This window comes from Lemur catta, chromosome 3 (assembly GCF_020740605.2).
Source record: "Lemur catta isolate mLemCat1 chromosome 3, mLemCat1.pri, whole genome shotgun sequence".
NCBI classification, from domain to species: domain Eukaryota; kingdom Metazoa; phylum Chordata; class Mammalia; order Primates; family Lemuridae; genus Lemur; species Lemur catta.
This window is the reverse complement of record NC_059130.1, coordinates 76501240-76523216: the sequence shown is the minus strand read 5'-3', so window position 1 is coordinate 76523216 and position 21977 is coordinate 76501240.

Sequence of the window (21977 nt, the reverse complement as noted above, 5' to 3'; positions counted from 1 at the left end):
TTGCCCTGCTTCTAGTACAGATGATATCTGATGGTTATTCCCCCCAAATTAAAGTGACACATACTGAGATAAAGATGAAATGATTCTGGGAATTGCTTAACAGCAGGTATGGGTCTATGCATATGAAACAAGATTGGCCATGTCTTGGTAATTGTTAATGCTGAGTGATGGATACAAAGGGGTCTATTATCTAATTTTTTCTACTTTTGTATGTTCTTGAAAATTTTCATAATAGAAAGTAAAAAGATAAAATAATTAAATAGAAATGCCCCTGCTATACCTAGATTCCTTATTTACTTTTAGCACAAATGGAGAATGAGTCAGATTCTCTCATTTAGCTATATTGAAGCAAATAGTCTCAGAACCACTGTGTCATAAACACTAACACTTTACTGTAAGTTCTGTAACAACTATGAGGCTTAAAATATTCCTGACTCTACTGAGATTATGTAGGTGTATCAAAGAGAGAGAATTACACCCAAAGGAAGGGACAGCTATACTAGGGAGTTCACTGACACAGGCAGGGCTCCACAGCTCTGGGCTGAGCCCTGAGAGACAGTCTCTGGATAACATGGTGAGATGGAGAGATCGCTGGCTTTGGAATCGAACACAATAGACTCAGCTATGTTGAAGGACACTGACAAGAAAAAGCACAATAGATAGCATTCATTGAACCCTCACTATATGCCAGGCACTATGCTAAGCTCTTTATGTCCTTTATGTTGTACAATTTTAATAGCTGCCCTATTAGTTAGATACAACTATTTTATGGATGAAGAAATGGAGGCTTAGAGAAGTTATATAATTTGTCCATGACCACATGGATATGTTATTCCTGGTAAATGTAGTAAATAAATATCTGAAATCTAGTGGTTAGGTTGCAAGTTGTATCTCAGTTAGGATTAGTTTGGATGCACATAACAGAAAAAAGCAAAATAATAATGGCAACATAACGATTTAAAACAAAGTAGTTTGTTTCTCTCTCACCTTTGAGTAATCTAGGGATAATCAGTCCAGGGCTGCCATGGCTCTCAGGGATTCTTCTATCTCATTGCTTCATTGTGACGGTCTTCCATCCTCAAGGTCACCTCATGGTCCAAGATACCTGCTGGAGCTCCATATGCCAACCAGAAGAAAGGGAAAAGGATTGGCAGAAGGGCATACCACCCACCTTCCCTTTTAAGCATGCATACCAGTAATTGCACATATAATTTCTGCTTGTATTACAATGGCTAAAACTGAGTCCTATATGTGTACCTAGCAGATTATAGAAAACTCATGTGTGGCTGGTCCAAGATACAAAAGGAGACTGAAAAATATATTCTTTACACTATGTGGCCATGGGCCCAACTAAAGAGCATAGAAGGTGGAGAGGAATATTGGGGGTCACTACCCATCACAGCTTAGCCCACATTCAGCTGTATTCCAGTGCTCTTGTCTCCTTGAGTGTGAAATGGGCATGGTAATCCTTCTCAAAAGACCTTTCACATTTGAATGGGTAAATATAGGCACTCAGTTTAGTGTTCAGGAAATGCTGGTTCCTTCTCTCCAGTTAGATATGGTCACGTGGGCAGCAATGGATTGGTGTTCTGGAGGCTTAGAGAAGTTATATAATTTGTCCATGACCACATGGATATGTTATTCCTGGTAAATGTTGTGGTAAATAAATATCTGAAATCCAGTGGTTAGGTTGCAAGTTGTATCTCAGTTAGGATTAGTTTGGATGCACGTAACAGAAAAAAGCAAAATAATAATGGCAACATGACAATTTAAAACAAAGTAGTTTGTTTCTCTCTCACCTTTAAGTAATCTCTGCCTGGAGACCCAGCACCCCAGAATTGGCTCTGCCTGTGTCTGAAGTGGTCTCTACCTTCTGCATCACCATGACAGAGGATTTGCCACATGTTCCACATGCTCTAGGGCCCAGTACCTTGTTAGGCACAATGGAGTTATGAAGAGTAAGCATCTAAATTTTTAGGATCTTGAATATAAAATCGTGTATAATGAGCTCAGAGCCAAACATGGGAATATCCAGGATTTAGGGAGACATTCACTTTAGTGTTGGTTTGCACCTGACCTTGGGGAACTATTTACCACCCCTAGATTTTTGGTCTGTTTTGGGACTGAGAGAAATTGAGCACAGGGCCAGCCCAGGATAGTCTATCAGTGTCTGTTCATTTGAGAAATTGAAGTTTTCTTGCTTGTAAAATGACAGATGAAAAGGACAGACACTTCCACGAGTTACTCTTGAAATGGAATGTAGGTGTAACATTGCTATGGTTTGAATGTCTCCTCTAAAACTCATGGTGAAATTTAATTACCATTGTGACAGTATTAAGAAGTAGTACCACTAAAAGGCGGTTAGGCCACAAGGGCTCTGCCCTTAGGAGTAGATTAGTGCTGTTATGGAGGGAGTGGGTTCCTGATAACAGCAAATTGGGCCCCTCCTTGCTCTCTGACTCTCTCACCCTCTCTTGCCCTTCTCTTGCCCCTGCCTTCTGCCGTGGGATGACACAGCATGAAATTCCTCACCATATGTGGGCCTCTCGATCTTGTACTTCTTAGCTCCTAGAAGTGTAAGAAATAAATCTCTGTTCTTTGTAGATTACCCAGTCTCAGGTATTCTGTTATAGCAGGACAAAACAGACTAAGACAAACATTGTTATACCATGAGCACAGCCTTCAAAAGTCAAGGATAAGTCAGATGTTAGCGAATAGAGCTGTGTTTTAAGTGAGCTCACAAAGGAAAGCCAGGGTGAATTTTTCTGTAAGCTAAAAATGGTCTCTGAATTAATTTTTTGCATTTTCATTCAATTAGTAGATATTTACTGAGCACCTGTTACTTGGCGGGCACTGTGTTAGGCCTGGCAAAACATGGTGAGTATTGTCTTTATCTACCAGAGTTGCTCAAAATACCTGAATTATAAATTAACAAATATATTTTCAGGCAAATATACAGTCCAATAGTAACATTTGTTACATTAATTCTAAAACAGTTTTTTTTTAACATTAACATTTATGAAATCTTGAGGCATCTTAAAATTGATAGCATGTCATAATTTCATCGGTAGCATATTTTTCTTTTTTAATGTGACTTACAATGGATGATTTCTTAGATTTGATAAAATGCAGTGTATGAGTAGGGCTTTAATGTTTATTTTGTGCTTTCACGTACCTTATTTCATTTAATTCTTCCTATGATGAAGGACAGGTATTTTCCCCCACTGCCTGGAGAGGAAATCTGTCTATGAGTTGTTAAGCAGATTATAGAAAACTGCATATGGCAGGTCTGGGACTCAAACATAGTTGTGATTTTTCCTCCAAAGGTAATGGTCTTTCTGCTGTGCCTCGATGTCTCTTTAATCTACGTACACACATATTTATACATATACACATGTGCAAACACAATAGAGGTCAAACTTTTTTTAAAGTTAGGAGCTTGCTTTTAATGAAAATATTTTTTTTCCTTCTAGTGATTTCAAACTAGGACAAGGGTGACCAACTATAAATTTTTAGGGGTACAACATAAAACGTCCTCTGAGCCAGTAGTTTACAAAACAAGATTGCCTATTGGGAAGCTACATTAATTGAAAGCTTTCACATTTCACTGAGCAGAACCTGTCCCGTGGGAGGTAAAGCAAGGGTGATTTCCATAAGGTGCCCAAGCCCTTTTTCACTGACTATACTTTGTAAGGCAGGACAGATCTAAGGAATGACCCAAATGTCCTCCAGCTTTCACTTTGATCAGTGGAAATACCTCTTTAGCCTGGTGCAGTGGCCAAAATATGATCAGAAGTTGGGAGTTTGGATCCTAACTGATGGCTGTGTAACCTTGGGCAAATTATTTATCCTCTCCAATTTTGCCTAAAAATAAGAATGACACATTTGCAGGGTTGTTGGGAATGTGAGAGTTAAGGTAGGTAAGGCATCGGGCAAATGGTAAATAATCAATGGTAGTTACTTTGATTACTGCTAGAGCTTTGAGGAAACACAGGTTTCAGGATATTGAGTTATCTTTGACACATTAACTGCCATGTGAGTTGTATTTAACTCACTCTAGTTTGAGTCCAGGGCCTTGAGAAGCATATGTAACTCACGTCTCTACCTTGGGAGCTGCGTGAACTATTTTTCAAGTTGTATATAACTCATGCACAGAAAACAATAAAAAATAGCAAATTTGTCGTTAAATTAGAAAGGATAATTTTATTTTTGAAGTTTTTATTCTATTTTCATAATAAAACACCATGGCCCCAAGGAAAAAATATTTTTTTCTAGTGTGGCAGTCAATGGGTTAAACATATGCCCTTCCTGGAAAATGTGTCCTATTTTCTGGAGGACCCAGCACTCCATCAGGCATCAAGAACAGACATCCCCACTCTAAGTAACATTATAGGAATAGTTCGGATTTTCTTCTATTAAATATTATCAGCACATTCAGTTTTTTCCCAGCATACCTCCTCTTCTCTCTTGTGTGTTGCTTTATGTGTCACTCTTGACAGCTGCTCCTATTTACGCATGCCTCCAACAGTATAACCTTGATTAACTGGGACATAGCAAACTGGAACACTGAAATGGCTGTGGTTTTTCCCTATGGACATCATTTGGAGGAAAAAGGGAAATGACAACTAAAGTTTTGAGAAAGATAGGAAAATTTGAGAACTAAAGAGAATCATGTAATTCAACACTTTCACATCTCTTTCACTGCTAAGAGAAGGAGAATGAATGAAGGCCACCTTTCTGAGTAGAGCAGAGTCAGGAGAGGATTCCCAGTCTGTTCTCCTTTCTTCTGGACTGTGGCCTAAAGGCGTGGCTTTTGGCATCTGTTTTCGTGGTGTTGCTCGTTCAGCTTTTGCCACTACACTACAGGTCTCAAATTCAAATGCCTGACTGATGTTGGGAATGAGTGGAGTAGATTGAGTATCATATATTGGGACATGGCGGTAAGCTACGACTCACAGACTGGAGCCTGTGTCCCCTCTGAAAAGGCATCTAAACTAAAAAGTTCTTTTAAAAAAAGAGCAGGGCACACAAAACCCGTCTGAGGGCCAGATACAGTCTGTTGCTCCCCAGTTTGAATGCCTTGCACTATGTATGTCTATAGGCCTTATTCAACAAGGAGAAAATCTGAATTATGACCCTAAGGCATGTTGCCAAAGTAAGTTTCAATACTATTCATTGATTTGTATTAATTAAAACAGAATATTAAAGAAATGCATGTTAGAAACATGATCAATACATTTTGCAACAGAGAGGAGAGTGTAGAAACTATGGCTTCATTTTCTGTCTGGTTAGCCAAAACCCCTTGTAATCCATTTATCCAAATAAATTCAGATGTCACAGTGTACAGGACATTCACAATTGGGAACACTAGGGCCTCTTAGTACCGGAGGTTATGCCATAACATAGACATTCAAATGTTTATAATCAGCACCCACAGTAAGAAATGCATTTATATCATTACTGAGCTTCTACACACACACACACACACACACACACACACACACACACACACACACACACACACCCCACACACATATCACAGGCACCCAAAACAGAACTTTAAGCAAAAATATTTATGTTCTAAAAACTCTGATTTTTTTAAACCTATTTCATTTTTATGAAAATAATTTTATAATCTATTCATAGGCTACAACGTGTATAATTTAAAAAATCACTGGACCAGGTGATAAAGACATTTTTGTTTCTTCATTAATTTATTAATTCAGTAGATACTTACTCAATATCTAATGACAGTGAGGTACTCTTTTGGGTGTCATGGGGGATACAAACATGAATAAAACATGGACTTTTGTCCTCAAAAAGTACAAATCCAGTAGGAAAGACATGCATGCAAATATCCAAAAACTCAAGTCAGAACAATCATTTCACGTTATACAAAGTGCTTTTATATTATCATACATCATAATGATAACACATCTCTTAGGTAGGCAGGGCAGATTTTTAGCTTAATTTTACAGATAGGAAATTCTGTTTTTGAAAAAGTAACTTATCTATATAAAAGTAGTACAAGAATCACAGTAATAATAGATAGCAATTTGTTAAGCACTTACTATATAACAGGAACTAATTTAATTCTCACTACAGCCTTATTGTGATGGCATTCTTACCATGCTCATTTTACAAAGGAGAAAAGTGAGGCAGAGAGGTTAAGCAACTTGTACAAAGTCATAGAGCCAAGAGTTGGTACAATGGGGATTCAATCATAGGCAATATGAGTCTAGAACCTCAATCTTAATCAATGTATTACATTTTCTGGGAATCAAAAAGCACAGACCATAAACCTAGATAGGTCACAGCATACCTACCTTCCTCTCCTAGCTCACCACAAAAGTGTTGTTGTATCTGCTGTGACAAGAGAGCATTTGGGATGGGGTGTGTGTGAAGGGGCTGGGGAGGAATAGAGCCTGGCTCTAGAACATTCCTCAGTGTGGGTAATCTTCATTGAGTTAATAAAAGCAACCAAAGTCAGCAAGAGAAAAGGGAAAGAATGCTTTCTTGAAAAGAGAGCGTCTGTTCCTTTTCCTCTGTCCCATAGGTGATATGGTATTCTTGAGATAAAATAAATTATGGAGCTGTCTTGATCTTGGAAAAATAGGAGAGTTAGGCTCTAAATGTTCACCTTGGGTTTTACCAGTGCCACCTCCTTTCCTTAAGCCCAGGTTCTCATTCAAAATTATGTAGACAACTTCCATTAACATACTCCTGGAAAAAAAATATTAATACTTAGCCTTTATTATGCTTCCCCCATGGGAGGAACTAGGACTCCAAGGCACTGAGGATAGAGTTGCACTTAAGACAGACCAATAATAGTAATAATAGAGAACATTTGTTAAGTACTTACTATATATATAGTACTAATTCAATTCTTCAACTATATAATGATAGTACTATGCTCATTTTATAAAGTAGGGTAGTAAGATCTTCATGGATAAATTAACTCTTGATGAATCTGATCTTTAGGATAATAAATTTTAGTGTTGAAATTGGTGCATATTCCAATTTAGGCCCCAAACATCATTTTTTAGACTGTTGTAAATTAATCTAGTTATTGTGTTTTTCCTGCCTTAATATGCTCTTTATAGCCCTAATTTTGCAGGATTATTAATAGTTATTCTGATTGATTTTATTTATATTAAATTAAGTATAAAGATAAAAAATAAAATGATCCTTGTAGCCCATTCATGCTTTTCTTTAAATTTGCAAACTTGGGAGATAGATATAGAAAAATACAAAGGCAAAGGCATATGTCTCATTTATAATTTCTTCCAGCAATATGTTTGCAATTCTGAAGTTGAGCAAAAATAACTGAGTGTTCTTTTTGAAAGTAATAATTTTTATTTTTCAAAAATAATCCTCTCTAAATTCCCTTAATCCAGTGATCATAAATCCAGCATTTTTCAAGGCACATGATGGACACTAGGTATTTACCTCCCTGTGGGTAAGTAGTGAATTAAAAGAAACCGAAAAGTATAGAAAAAGATTATATAAAATGTTATTGGAAAATATTTCTTTGGTAGACTTTACTGAGTTATTATTTTAGTCAAGTAACTAAAATAGCTCAATCTGACAGATTTGGAAAATTAAAAGTATAAAATTTGTGCTTAAAATTCTGTTACAGTTTTTCCTGCCACCATTCAAGTTGTTTGATCCTGTTCTAGATGAGCATTAACTCTGATTTGTGATTCAGGTCACACCACACCTTCATCAAATAATGCAGTTGGGAAAGCAACTGGTCAGGGAGTTTAGGTCTTCTCTGGACTGGAAAGATCTAGAAGACATTACTCTTGCCCTCTCCTGATTCATCCTTTCCCTACAAGAATCTGTGTTTGAGTGATCCTTGTATAGGAAAATGTATCTGAATCCAATAAATTTATTTTAGGTAGACCTATGTAGAGCTAGAGCTTCCAGGAAACTCTGTGGGTCCCAAATGATCTAGACTGAAGCCCCCTAGATGCTATAGCTTAATTTTGTGTCCTTAGGTGACTGAAATAATAACAGCAAGAGAAAACCATGTAAGGTAAGACAAAAGCAAAGTTTTTTTGTGTATGGGCTCATGCAAGTTTTATATGCATATACCTTTTCTCTTGTTCTGGTGAGGAAATGCTGTCAAATGACTTTTGAAAGGCTCCTCACTTAGTCTTTCCAAGTCCTAGAGGAAAAAAAATGATGATTTTTAACCAAGATTTTCACCTGGGCTTCATGTGAGATGTGAGAATGAAGGATCTTTCTGAAATCTTATTTCAGGTGAAAATAAACATTTGGTAATTACATTTGAGACTTAATAGAATTTATCTGGGTTTTGTAAGGCCCGAAACTTACACAATGTTGGGGTCCTCTTTAAGAGTAAGAATATATAATCACCAATAAAAAATTGGGTACATAGCCTTGAAAGGGCCTTCTGCAAGAAAGGGCCCCTGACCCTTCAGCTTAATTAGCTTCCTGACAAATTCTACTCTGATAATGAGTGACTGCTTTCTTTGTGCAGATTATGAAAGAACAGTAAAGGATGAGGCTAGAGGATGGGAAGAAAATGCTTGTCTATCTTGCTCCTCAACCATGCCCTAGAGCCAGTTGAGTGGTAGAGTCCCAGTCCCAGGGTAAATGATGGCAGATCGGAACTCGCACCTGACTTAACCTTGCCCTTCTCCCCAATTTATTCTCTCAACAAATAGTTCTAAACAGTCACATCTACTCACTAGGAGAATGGCCCCTCCGAGTATTAGAATATCCAACTCTTTGATATCTCACTTAGGGATCATTCCCATTCTGGGGAATGTACAAAATACTGTTCTTTCTTTATAGCCTATAGCCTGGCACTTAACATGCATTCTTTTTCTGTTCAGTTGAGTTACCAGTCAGTCCTCCAGGATGGTTACGGTCCGGGTGGCTTTGATTTGCCGAATCTCCCAGCACATATAGGCTAAGTTATACGAAATGGGCGTGCCCGGATCTTACCAAGAGACCCCCTGGTCCTCAAAGCTTGCCGGGCCGAGACACCTAACCCCTTCCTTCGACACCACACGCGCGCTAACCCACCCCCTCCCTCCCTCGTCGTAGTAGTCCCCTCCCCCTTGCACCCCGCCCCATTTTCCGACTTCAGCCCCCCTCCTCGCGAGTCTCCCCTCTCTTACTCCCTCTCTTTTCTTTCCTCCCCGCGGGCCCGCGGTTCCTGGAGCTGCCCTGCTGCGCGGCGGGGCGACGCGGCGACACCTATAGGATTGCTTCCGGGCACTCCCCAGCCGGAGGGTGCTGGCCCGGGGCCCGGAGTTCGGCAGGGCCGGCGGCTCCGGGGACGCGCGCACCGCCCGCCCGCGCCCTGCCCGCGTCCTCCCTCCCCTCCCCGCTCCCGGCGCCCCGAGCCGCGCTCTGCCCAGGGCGGCGGCTTCGCCTCGCCCCGCCAAGCTCCTCTCCGGCGGCCGCTCCGTCTTCTCCCTTCTCTTTGCATCATGTCGGGCACTTGATTTTTTTTTTTTTTTTTTATTTCCTCCTTCAGCCCTCTCCGCCTTCCACCTCCCCCCCTTCGTTTCCCAGGTTGATTTTTTTCCCTCTTCGCTGCGCTTGCCCATGAGCCTCCTCGGGAGCTACCGGAAAAAGACCGGCAACGATGGTTATGAATCTTTGCAGCTGGTGGACAGTAACGGGGACTTAAGTGCGGGCGGCGGCGGGGGTGGCGGCAAGCAGAGAGTGAACGCCGGGGCGGCGGCGGCGCGGAGTCCCGCCCGGCAGCCCCCGGGCCGCGCCAGCACCACGGACAGCTCAGGTAGCGCTGCCGGCCGGGAGCGCGGCGCGGCCCCCCGGAGCCGCCCGGTCGCCCCGGCGGGGCTCTCGCTCCCGCCCCGGGCTTGGGAGCAAGCTGGGCTGCCGGCGCAGCCTTCGAGTGCCACCACGGTGTGCAGTCTCTAATGTCTGTCGTCCAGAAAGCTAGGAAACGGCAGATCAGTCCAGAGGCCCAGTGGCCGTAGCGAGCGCCTCTTAATCTCTCCAGACTGCCGAATACGCCCGCTGGGGGCGGGGAGGGGGAGAGAAAGGGGAGGGGGTGGCGCAAAGAGCAGCTTGGAAGGAGGGCGGGGAGAGGCAGCTGCTTTCACTACTCAGCTGGATGAGGGGGAGAGGTGGAGGAGCCAGTGCGTTGATTGTGTTTGCAGCCTGTGGGACCAGTGTTTATTCCAATTGTTGTTCTCCTAATGCTGATGTTACTTGCAATTCTGTAATGCTCTGCCACATCTTAACTCAGCTTCTGCTGGGGTTCATACTGTTACCTTTCTCCTGCAGTTTTTACCTGGGATCGAGAGCCCTTTTGCACAGCTTTTACGATTAGCACAATGAAATTTATTTCATCTGTTGTTGCCTTTGATCTTGTTTATCTTTACCCTTTTGCATTGAGTGTACTAAACTTTCATCAACGTTGTTACAATGTAGGGACAATGGAAATGCCTCTAAACTTTGTATCTGGGCTTGCAACCATCTTTTATAAAATGTTTTAGTAAGTTAGAGTCCTCTCTTTGAAATGCTGTTAGCATTTAGCGGTTTCTAGAGCAAAACAGTCATTTAATATACCCATGGTGGACCAGGAGTATTATTATAGCTATTTGCTTACCTTTCCAGGGAACTAGGATCAGAGAGGATTGTTTACATAGAGATAATTTATAATTGAAGTGGTCAGTGGTTGGTTAGACATTGGTAACTTTAATACTGGACAGCTGAGGACTCCAGAGGAAAGATTCATGTTGGGTTTTTGGACAGTAATGAAACCAAACTAAATTTAAATGCTGCACTTTGCAAAAAATTGCTTGCTTATTTTAATTGTGTAATGGCTCTCCCTGGGCTATCATTTTCTATTTTCCTCATCTGAAGTGGGATGAGATATTGTCCACAGAAATTCAAATGTCCTGGGCTGAAAAAAAATGAATTTTACCTATTCAAGCTCGTATTGAAGTTAAATGAGGTGTTGGTGGGAGGGTGGGGAACCTGCAGCCTTGGGGCCACGTGTGACCTTCTGGATCCTTGAGTGTGGCCTTTACTACATGATTTGTTCTGTAAAGTTTGGATTCAGTTGAGGGGCTACACTTGGGGATCTGGAGGGCTGCATGTGGCCTTGAGGTGGCAGGTTCCCCACCCCTAAATGGTTTTAGGGCTTTGGTATTGATATTCGTGTTTATGTGATTTATATTTTTTTCAAACCTGTGGTATATCAAAGTGTAACCCATCTTTTGACTGGATGTGATCGCCTTTATATCTTAAAAAAGATTCATGTACTAGTCTAAATGATACCACCATAATCATTTTGGGAATGTAGTGGGCATGTAAACATTCAAAATAAAAATGAACACATTCCAAATGAGCATAGAGGAGCCTCACTTCAGGGAAATGAAAGAAATATGAAATTCATATATTTTCATTTTTTATAGGGATTATCATTTTAAGAGTTGGAATTGGTTTTTGAAGTATATTACATTGTAGAATGAATTCAATATGTATTTCCTGAGCTATTATTTGCGTTTTGCGAGGCACTGTGCTGAGTACTGTGCAGGATTATAGCAGTGAATGAGCTCCTTCTGGCTTCTAGGGGGGCCTGTCAGTTAGTAGGGGCAGTAATGCTAACAGAGGAGCCTAGGGTAAGTCCTGGATTTGTGAGGATTGTCTTTCTCACTAAATCAGACTTTTTCAATAGGTTAGGAGAAGGAGAATGGATTGCTTTGATAAACTGTTATGATGGGAAAGCATTTTCATTAAGAATATTGTTATCTCTAAAGTGCTATTGCCAGGAGTTGATTCTTCAACTTAATCTAGCATTGTATGAAGAGGCTGCAGGGATTCCCTTTCTCCTCTCCCTACCCACCATTCACTCCAAAATCTGGTTAGGGGAATGTGGTGGCTTTGTTGCAGCAGTATAATGTATCTTATGACAACTTTGATGCATATTTCCAATTGAGAATGCAGTCTGGAATAATGCTATTTATTTAGTTTGAATGAGGGATTGGACTCTGAGAGTGGGATTCATTTACTAGTGCAACTATATCTGTCTTGTCTAATAATTCTTTCTTCTAAGATCCTCAAAGTGTGGCCTGTGCAGTGTAAATGTATCCATTTGTTTAGGATATTTAATTAAATTCATGGATCATTTCTAAAGTAGCAGTAATCTGCCCATTTATTCAACTGGTGTACTGTGATGTGCTAGATAGGATAGGTGCTTTATAGGATTTTTGCTCTGACAGAAATGTTTATGAAAAAATATGTCAACATCTCTCTAGAGAATTTAAAGCATAGTCATAACAATACCTTACACTTATGTAGTTATTTATAATAGATAAAACACTTGGACACTTACCTTATTTCACTTTCCCAGAATTTTATTAAATAGATAGGGTAAGCAGCATGTGTCTGTGCTTGGAGACTTGGTAACAAACCTCTGCACTATTGTTACTAGTTGAAAAACTTAGTAACCTTTTAAAGTCTGTTTCCATTTATAAAAGGGGAATTGTAATTGCTATTAGTAACATAGAGCTTTAGTTGAGGCTTAAAACAACATGAGAATACATTTGCAATTTTTCTTTGCTATCTGTGCCCTCCCAATTTATCATATGAAGAAACTTATTCTTAGAGATGGTAGGAGACCTGTTCAAGGCAAAATAGCTAGTTACTAACAGCCAGAATTGGGTCTTCTGAGTCTAAGATCAGAGTTTTTTTCCATTGAACTAAACTGTCTTTCTGTGTAGGCATGATATCAACTAATTGTTGAAATGGAAACAATATTATCTTCTTTGATTTTCCCCTCTGCTTTTAGATAAAAGAAGGACAGATGTTCAGAGGAATGTAATGACTTTCTAAGTCAACAGATTCTCAAGTGGTAGATACCAGAGCAGTCTCCTAGCTCAATGTGCCTTGCAGAGCTCTCTGCCTTCCCTGGCTAACTTTCTTTTCATTCAAATTATTCTCTAAAAAAGGTTGTCATTTAAAGGTCATCCTATCATATCTCAAAGGCACTGCAGCTATTCCAATTCATCAGCCTGGAAACCCCATATTTCTCTTGAGTGTACTCTACCTTTCAGGGAAAGTAGAACCCAGAAAAATTGAACTCCCAATACTGAGGCATGGAAGTGTTCTAACATTAGGCTTAATTTATCAAGTTCATAATGGCAAGCCATAAAAGAGTCTGGAAACAGATATTAATGAAATTTAAAAGAATATGGGTAATGAAGAATGCTAAAATACTATGTAGTGTGAATCTAGTTGAAAATGAAAATTATCTTTAACAAATACTATTCTAGACAGTGTTTAAACACAGCATCCACATTTTGAACTGGGTTTTAACATTATGAAATATTTATTTGGATAACTTTATACTTTTACTTTAAACATATTACTAATAATCTTTTCATAAGAATACTTGCCTATTGAAGAGTCTTGTAGGTTGGAGACAAAGTTGAGTCATCTAACTTACTTAATTTGTGGCTATAGTTTGAATGTTTCTGGATAACCATTTAAAAATATACTAGTTACTGGATAACAGAGCAAGATGTGTCCATCTAAGTGTCAAATTTCAAATGCCTAGAGACTGCCAGGTTTCATAGACTTGGAAAGGTAATCCCTTGAACCAAATCTCTGAAAGATGGCTGTGTAGCCAATGCTGCACACCTTTTGTGATGGGGCTTTTACCTCCTTCTGGGGCAGTATCTTTGGACTGCTTTCATCAGTACAGACTTCTTCTATTTGGACAAAACTAGCCTTTGTGTTCTCTAAATACAAAATGCATCCAATCTTCTAGATGGCAGCCTTAGACAATTTGAGAACAGATACTTTTGTTCCTCTTAGTTTAGTTCTCCTCATTTCTAGGCTCATGAAACCTAGGTTTCACACCTTTTTTTTCCTGCATAAAGTGATTTCCATATTATTATCCTAAGCTTTGAGAATAATTTATTTATTTGATTATTGCATAACAGTGTTTCATAAATTTTTATTATATAAGGTTCCCATACTCTTGGTTAAAAAAGAATTAAAGATTATGGAAGTAATAAAATGAAAAAAAGTAAAGCACCCTCTTATCTCCTTGATTCGTTAGGCCTTTGCCTCAGAAATAACCCCTATGGAAAGTTTCTGGAAGGACTTTTGATACACCATGTGTTTGTGTATAGGGCCAAGTGCAGTGGCTCACGCCTATAATCCTAGTGCTTTGGGAGGCTGAGGTAGGAGGATTGCTTGGGGCCAGGAGTTCAAGACCAGCCTGAGCAACATTGTGAGACCCTGTTTCTATGAAAAGTAGAAAAATTAGCTGGACATGGTGGTACATGCCTGTAGTCCCAGCTACTTGGGAGGCTGAGGCAGGAGGATCACTTGAGCCCAGGAGTGTTTGAGGTTGCAGTGAGCTATGATGATGCCACTGTACTCTAGCTCAGACAAGAGAGATAGACCCTGTCTCAAAAAAAGTATATGTTTGTAAATGTATAGGTTGTAAACATGTATATGTGTACCATTAAAATTGTAATAAAATACAAGTTCAAAGTTTAACCATGTACATATATGTATTATACATTGTTCAATAATGTGTAATGATAAAAATAGCTGCAATTTAATGATTATAATTCAAGCATCATGCTAAACACTGTACATATGGTATCTTATTTAAATCTCATAAGAATTCTATTAGGTCATTAAATATGAAATGTCAGATTTCAAATCAAAAGTTTATTATATCTCAAACAAGAAGCAGTACAATTAATCAAAGTATGCATCTAAACTATCGACACAACTTTGCCTTGAGAGCCAGTGGCCATTAAATTGTGATAGGCGTTTCCCACAGCTTGTTGAGAATTGCATATTTTTCCTTGCAAGAAGTGGTCTAAAGCCTGAAAGACGTGGTAGTCGGTTGGTACAAGAACTGGTGAATACGGTGGATGACAGAGAGTTTCCAAGTCCAGCTTCTGTAGTTAGTTTGTTTGTAGTTTGTTTTTTGTGACATGTAGTCTTGCAAGAGGATTGGCCTGTCTCTATTGACCAATCTAGGCTGCATAATTGCAGGCATCCTCATCATTTTGTCCAGTTGGTTGCAGTAGACATCCGCTGTAATCTATTGGACAGGTTTCATGAAGCTGTAGTGAATAATATTAATACCAGTGCTGGACCACCAAACAGACACCATTAACTTTTTTTTGACAAAAATTCAGTTTTGGACTGTGTTTCGACACTTCATCTTTATCCAACACTTGCGATTGTCAAAAAAATCCATTTTTCATCACACTTAATAAAATGGTGTAGAAATGGTTTGCCTTTATGTCATGACAGCAAAGAAAGGCAAGCTTTGAGACAATTTCTCTTCTGATGCTCGTTTAATTCATGTGGAACCCGTCTATCCAGCCTCTTTACCTTGCCCATTTGTTTCAAATGCTCCAATATTGTTGGAATATTAATGTCAAACCTTGCTGCTAATTCATGTATAAGGTTGAGATGAATTCTCTTCCACTACAGCTTTCAGCTCATCATTATCCACCTTAGTCTCAGGTCACACACATGGCTCATTTTCAATATTAAAATCACTAGAATGGACCTTCTCAAACCATCGATGTACTGTACATTCATTAGCCACATCCTTCCCAAACACTTTGTTGATATTTTGAGCTGTCTGCACTACATTGGTTCCACAACAGATCTCATATGAAAAAATGACATGAATTTTTGACTTATCCACGGTTTCACAAAAATTGCTTTAAAAATTTTTGAAAGATAATCAAAAGCCAAAATGTGCATTTGAAAAAATGAGGATGTACCTTCACAATATAAAAAAAAAAAAACAAGAAAAAACAAGAAGTGTTAAAGTGAAATGTCAGAGATACCAACTGTCAAACTTAGTACTTAAGGGAATCAGACATTCCATACCTAATAACTTAGCATAAGGTAGGTGATAGTTACCTTTCTCTTATAGTTGAATAAACCAAGGCACAGAAAGGTTAAGCAAGTTGCCTAAGGCTACACAGGCTCTACTCATTTTATTTTGAGTAAAATGCCGTAGAGAAATGCCCGTAAGATTGCAAATGAAGAATTTAGTGGTGAATTTTTTTATTTCCTTCTTTCTCTGAGGAAAGGATAAATAGGAGTGATTGAGGGAACTGACATGGGTGCGGTTGTTCTTCATTTTTATTCTCGTGAAAAAAGACAAATATGTATTCTTGACTTAAATATAAGATGAAGAATTTTAAAACATTGTAAGTGAAGCAGGCAGAGCAAAAGCAGCATTGAATAAATCTGATTAAGCCTTGATATTGAGACAATAATATAATTGATGCAGCTATATAGATTTATGGATCTCTTGCAAAGAAAAATGGATCCCCACTGCTCTTAGGATTAAGTCCAGGGTATTCCTGACTGGACATCTTAAGCCCATTGTGGTACCTCTGAAATCTAGCTCAGCAAAACTTCTCATCCTTTCTCTAGGGGTAGATCCCCTTCCCACGCCCCACCTCCATCTCTGTGCTCTTGCATACACTGTCCCCTCAACTTAGGCCGATTTATAGGCCATCTAGATGCCCACTTTTACAGGTTATCTCCTACCCATTCTTCAGGGCTTGGCTTTGATATTCCTTAACCCTGTAGGCTGTAGTGATGGTCATGCTCCGTGCTCCTCGGCAGCCTGTACTCTCCCCCATGGCTCTCATTGCATTGAATTGTGCTGTGCTGCCTGGCCTGTCTCTCCCTCTAGACTGTAAGTAAAGTTCAGAGCAAAGCTGTGTCTTATTCACGTTTGTATTCTTGTCACAGCTTGGCATTTGTTAGGAGCCTGATAAATACTTGTTGAATAAATAAAAGCACAAACGGAGTTTGAATTTTTAAAAAGGGCATTTATAATGAAATATGCCCATCCAAACCTAAAAATAAACATACAGCTTGATTTTAACAGAAATAAGTCTAGGCTTGAAAGAAATGCAGCTGTTGCCAGAAAACTCCATCAATTCAATAGTGAACATTTTTTCATATGCAAGGACACTAGAGGGGAAAGACATGATTAATACATAGTCTAGACCCCTAAGAGTTTTCTGTTGCAGAAATAACTAGCTTACCAAAAGACTGTGCTATTTTGACCAAAAAATGCAATCTATTATATGATTTATCACGAAAATAACTACCTTTTTTAAGCAGAAAAAAATGGAACTAGAAATATATAATTTTTTATGAACTAACAATAAATAATTTTTATTTATAGCTCTGTGTATTTCTTAAGCAGTATCACAAAGTCTGAATTTTAGCTATTTTGAGGTTTAATATTAAGAGTTCTTTGTATCACCTTTGGCCACCTGCAGTAGTATGAAAGTGTTATGGTGACTTAAGCTTTTTATAATCAGTGTCCACCATTTTGAACTCCTTTTGGAAAAAAAGCTATAATTTTGAGATAGATTGAAGCATCCTGGAATTTAAACTGTGCATTTCCATGTTGCAAAATTTGTAGCTCTGGAAAAAAACTAAATTATATATTAAACAGCTATTCCTAAAATTTACTTGGATGCTTTTGACAGAGCAGCTCAGTATCTGTGGAATAAGTTCTTCACGGTCCAAGGAATTAGAAAATTTCATAACATGTGCCAAGAGATCTGGCAGTTTCTTGCCAGTTTCTGCTATCTTTAATTGCTTTATCTGACATATCACAGGCCATAGTCTGGGTCCAAAATATCTTTTTATTTCTATAGTGCATCAGAACGTAATTTTTAAAGGTACTAGGGAGAGAAACTTTAAATTAAAATTCAACCGTATGTGGTATTAACAATGCAAATACCACCACTAAGGAAGAAACCAGATGACTCAGTATCTCCTGTGCAGTGTTGGGTTTGCACGTGCGGAAAATAACCATTGGCGTGTTGTGGTGTAGTACTCTACCTGGTAGCTGGCAAGTGTGTTTAGCATATATTGTAAGCCACTTCTTGATTTTAGAAATATGCTGTGAAATAAGTGCACATTGGAATTGGGGATATTTGGGAAAAGGTAGGGTGAATAGTGGTATAATAATAGACATGTAAAGTGGTATAGGGATGCAGAGGAAGGAGTTGTAATTTCACCAGGAGGACTGGGGATGGCTACAGTGGAATGTGATGTTTGAATGAGACATCAGTAGGAAAGAAGGAAGGAAAAATTTTGGGCTGAGGGCTAAGGCACAGTAGCATTATAGTGTATAGTGTATTGAGAGAATTGCATTTAGGCCTTGAAGCTGGAGCCCAGATGGGTGGGAAGTGCTGTAGCAGATGGTACTGGGAACATAGACTGAGCCCAGGTCAGGGTGAGCCTGCTGGGGAGGTTGGACTGTATTATGTAGGCATTGGGAAGCCACTGAAGAGTGGGGAGAGTGGTGAGATAGGGCTGACTCATCCTGTAGGCACAGTGCTTAGGGACCACAATTTTAGGGTCCATAAAAATTCTTAAATTTTAATTTCTTTTAAAGACCAGAATAAAATAAATAAGTACAACAGTAATGAATTCATCTTTATACTAATGCAGTCTTAAAATATATAATTTTTTTCTCTTAATGGAGGAACAGGCTGTGAAGGTAAAAGAGCCTAGGTCCCACCAAAGTTGAACTGCAGCACCAGGGAAGAGAGGGCAATACATGAATCCTGGAGGTAACTATTTGCAGCTACAGGAAGGATGGATCCCACCTATGGTTCCTGAATGTGTCCTGGCTGCATCAGATTGCCTGAGGTGCTGACTGAAAACAGAGATTCCTGGGCCCCAGGGGTGCCTGCCTTAGTAGGAAGGGAAGAGGTGCACCAGCAGACAAGAGTGTGCACCTGGAGAGTGAGGGGAACAGTCAAGTGGCAGTTAAGTTGATGACCTGAGAAATAAGAAAGGCTCAAGCCAAGGCAGTGCCCATGGGATTGGGGAAAAGAGAGGCAGCTCAAGGAAGCCTCGTGCAGGTGAATGACAGACAGGCGACTGACAGATGTGGGGTGTGAGGTGTAGGGGAAGCCAGAGGTGTCTAGCCTGGATGGCAGGAGAAAAGGGAGTATTTCTGGTCTCTGGCAGAAATGGAAAATGTGACCAACTGGTTTTCTATGTTGCAAGTTCACCACGAACATACTTGTGGAAGGGTTGAGTATGTTGTCAGCATGGTGCACGGTTTGCCCAGGCTTTCAGTGTTTTGGTAGGCTGCGTGTTTGGGTGTGCACATCCCCAGGGGATTGCAGCGGAGGGGGGCGCGAGGCATGAGCAGGCGCTGTGTTTGCGAGGGTTGGTGGGTGGGGAGTAAGGTAATCGGCAGAAATGCTAGAACTGAAGCTCTGTGGCACTGGGCTGAGGCCAGGCCCCAGGCTGGCGTCCAGGATGGTGTAGGGTGGCCGGCCCACCCTTCTGCCCATTATCACCAGGTGAGCCCTAGCTCTGGTTCTTTGCTTGGTGATAGAGGCACAGCAAGAAGGATCAAACACCTGGGACACTTGGAAGATGCTTATTGAGAGCAGAAATTCCCGGTCTCTATGGAAACAGACAAGCACCAGAAAAAAAACCCTGACCCCAGAAATTCTCAAGGACTGTCTCGTACCAGCATTTGGCAACTTGAGCATTGCAGCAAAAACCTTAGCAGGATAACAGTCCTCATTTCTCCCTGCCCCTTATTCTTCTTTCAGTTTCTCTTGTGTGGTCCTTTCTTCTCTTATCTTCCTTTGTCTTCCTCTTTCTCCTTCCCCTCCACCTTCGACATCCTCATCCCTCTCTCTCCTCCTTTTCCTCTGCTACTCTTCTGTTCCTCTCTTCTCTCTCCTTCTCCCTTTTCCTGTCTGGGTCTACTGCCCAGTCAGTGAGTCAGCATGTTTGGGAGACTTGGAACCCCCTCCCCCAGCAAGGTGTGTGGATGACTGTAGTTTGGGGGGTGTGTGTGCACATGACTTAGCTCTCAGCCTGCTGCGTGTGGCTCAATAGGTGTGAAGACTGGTGTCACTTTCCAATTTGGGTAATTGCTTCTGGCTTACCTAAAATTTCACTTGCCGCTTCAATTAGCAAAGTGTTCCTTTCACACTGTGACTTGGTGATGAGAGGTTTCATAAGGCTTTGTCCCAGAGGTAGCGGCATTGCATTCAGATGAAGGAACGAATTTTACTTACTGATTCGCACCCAGGGAGTACAAGATAATAGCTCATCATTTATTTCCCCTCCCAGTCTCTCCTACCTTACCTCTGCAAGAAAGCAGATCTTTTTCTTACTCTCCCCTATTGCTGAAGCCTAGATAAACCGCTCCATTTTCAACCCTTCCGAGTCCAAATTTGTGGATGCTGTTGAGCAGTGGGGATACCAGGGCATTGTGAGTCAGGAACTCCAAATATAAGTTCTAGCTTTGTCATGTACTAGCTGTGACCTTGGGCAAGTCATTTAAATAAAGAAAAATCATGCTGCCCCTACCTGTTTTATAGATGAGGTGAAACGTGAGAATGTACATGAAAGCATTTTGCAGTGGTAACTTGTCATTCATGTCATTTAATAAACGCCTCCTGGCTGCCTACTGTGTGCCCAACACTGTTCTAGCCATAGGGGTACAGTAGAGGATGAGACAGATAAGACCTTGGCACTTAGGAGCTTACGCTTTAGTGCACAACCAGTGAGCAGAGGGAAATGATCACATGGTGCATTCAGTGCTATGGAGGGACTAGACTGAGGAGAGAATAGCCCAGGAAGGTGGAGGGGGGAGCCCTCTCTTACAAAGGGTGGTCAGGAAAGGCCTTTTTGAGGAGAATATGTTTGAGCTGATACCTGAGGAAACAGAAACAAGCGGGGAAAAAAAAAAAAGGCTGAGTGCAGGGCATTTCAAGTACCATGTACAGCAAATGCAAAGACCTGCAGGAGAGGGGCAGTTTGCAGAATGGAGTGTGTAACTGATGTAACCGACACTTAGCGGGCTGGGAGGGAATGACAGCACCTGAGGCCTGAGTTGTGTTTTTAAGAGACCGTTTTGGCCACTTGCATTGAGAAAGAATTTGATGTGGCTTCATAGGTATTCCAGATTGTAGACAGGATTTAATATACCATACACAAGGTCAGCAACTATACCATTCAACATTAAGGCTCAGCCTTTTTTAATATTAATTTTTTAAAGACTGTTTTTTCTTAGAGCAGTTTTAGGTTCATAGCAAAATTGAAAGGAAGGCGCAGTACAGAGATTTCCCACATACTCCTGCCCCCACACACGCATTGCCTCCCTTGTTATGAACATCTCTCACCAGCAACATGCTTTTTTATACTCTATTGTATGCTGATCTTTCAATGATCCAGGGATGTAGGTGGCATTAAGAAGATATTTTAGAGAGAAGCTCTATTAGGTTCAGTGTGTGTATACACAACCAAGCTGGCAGCAGAGCCCAGGTCTTTTGACGTATTGGAGCGTGACAGAGATTTGCAAAGGAGGAGAGTTGGGATCTTGGGCACTCAGTGCTACTTTAGGAGGAGAAAAGTTGGAGGGATAGAACAGGAAAAATTGGGTTTTAACTGCTAGGGAAATTGGTTTAGGTTGTTTTAAAAAGTATAACAGGATTTAATTAATTATTGGTCTTAAAATCCAGCCATTAAAATCTCCTAACAGGGGGTAGGAGCCTGGCTTTGTCTCTGAATGTGCCAGGAGAGAACTGTCTCCATTATGCCTCTCACTGGCACACAGAGGCTGGGAAACTTTCACACATTGTCTTGTTTTGTGAGCATTTGTAGTTATAACAGAAGACAGCTCTATTTCATGTCTTGCTTTGTTTTTAAGCCTTTGCATGAGAGCCAGGCCTCTTGGCTCTTAAAAACCAACCCCTCCCCAAACTGGTTTTAGTTTATAGCAATGATACATGTTCATGAAAAGAAAATTTAAAACAATTCAGAGAGTGATATAAAAATGAAAATGAAAATCCATTTCCTTTCTCCCCAGTTTTTCCAGACATAACTAATATTAATGTTTTTTTGCCTATACTTGCAAAAGTTTTATGCATGTACAAGCTTATATAAACTACAAAGAT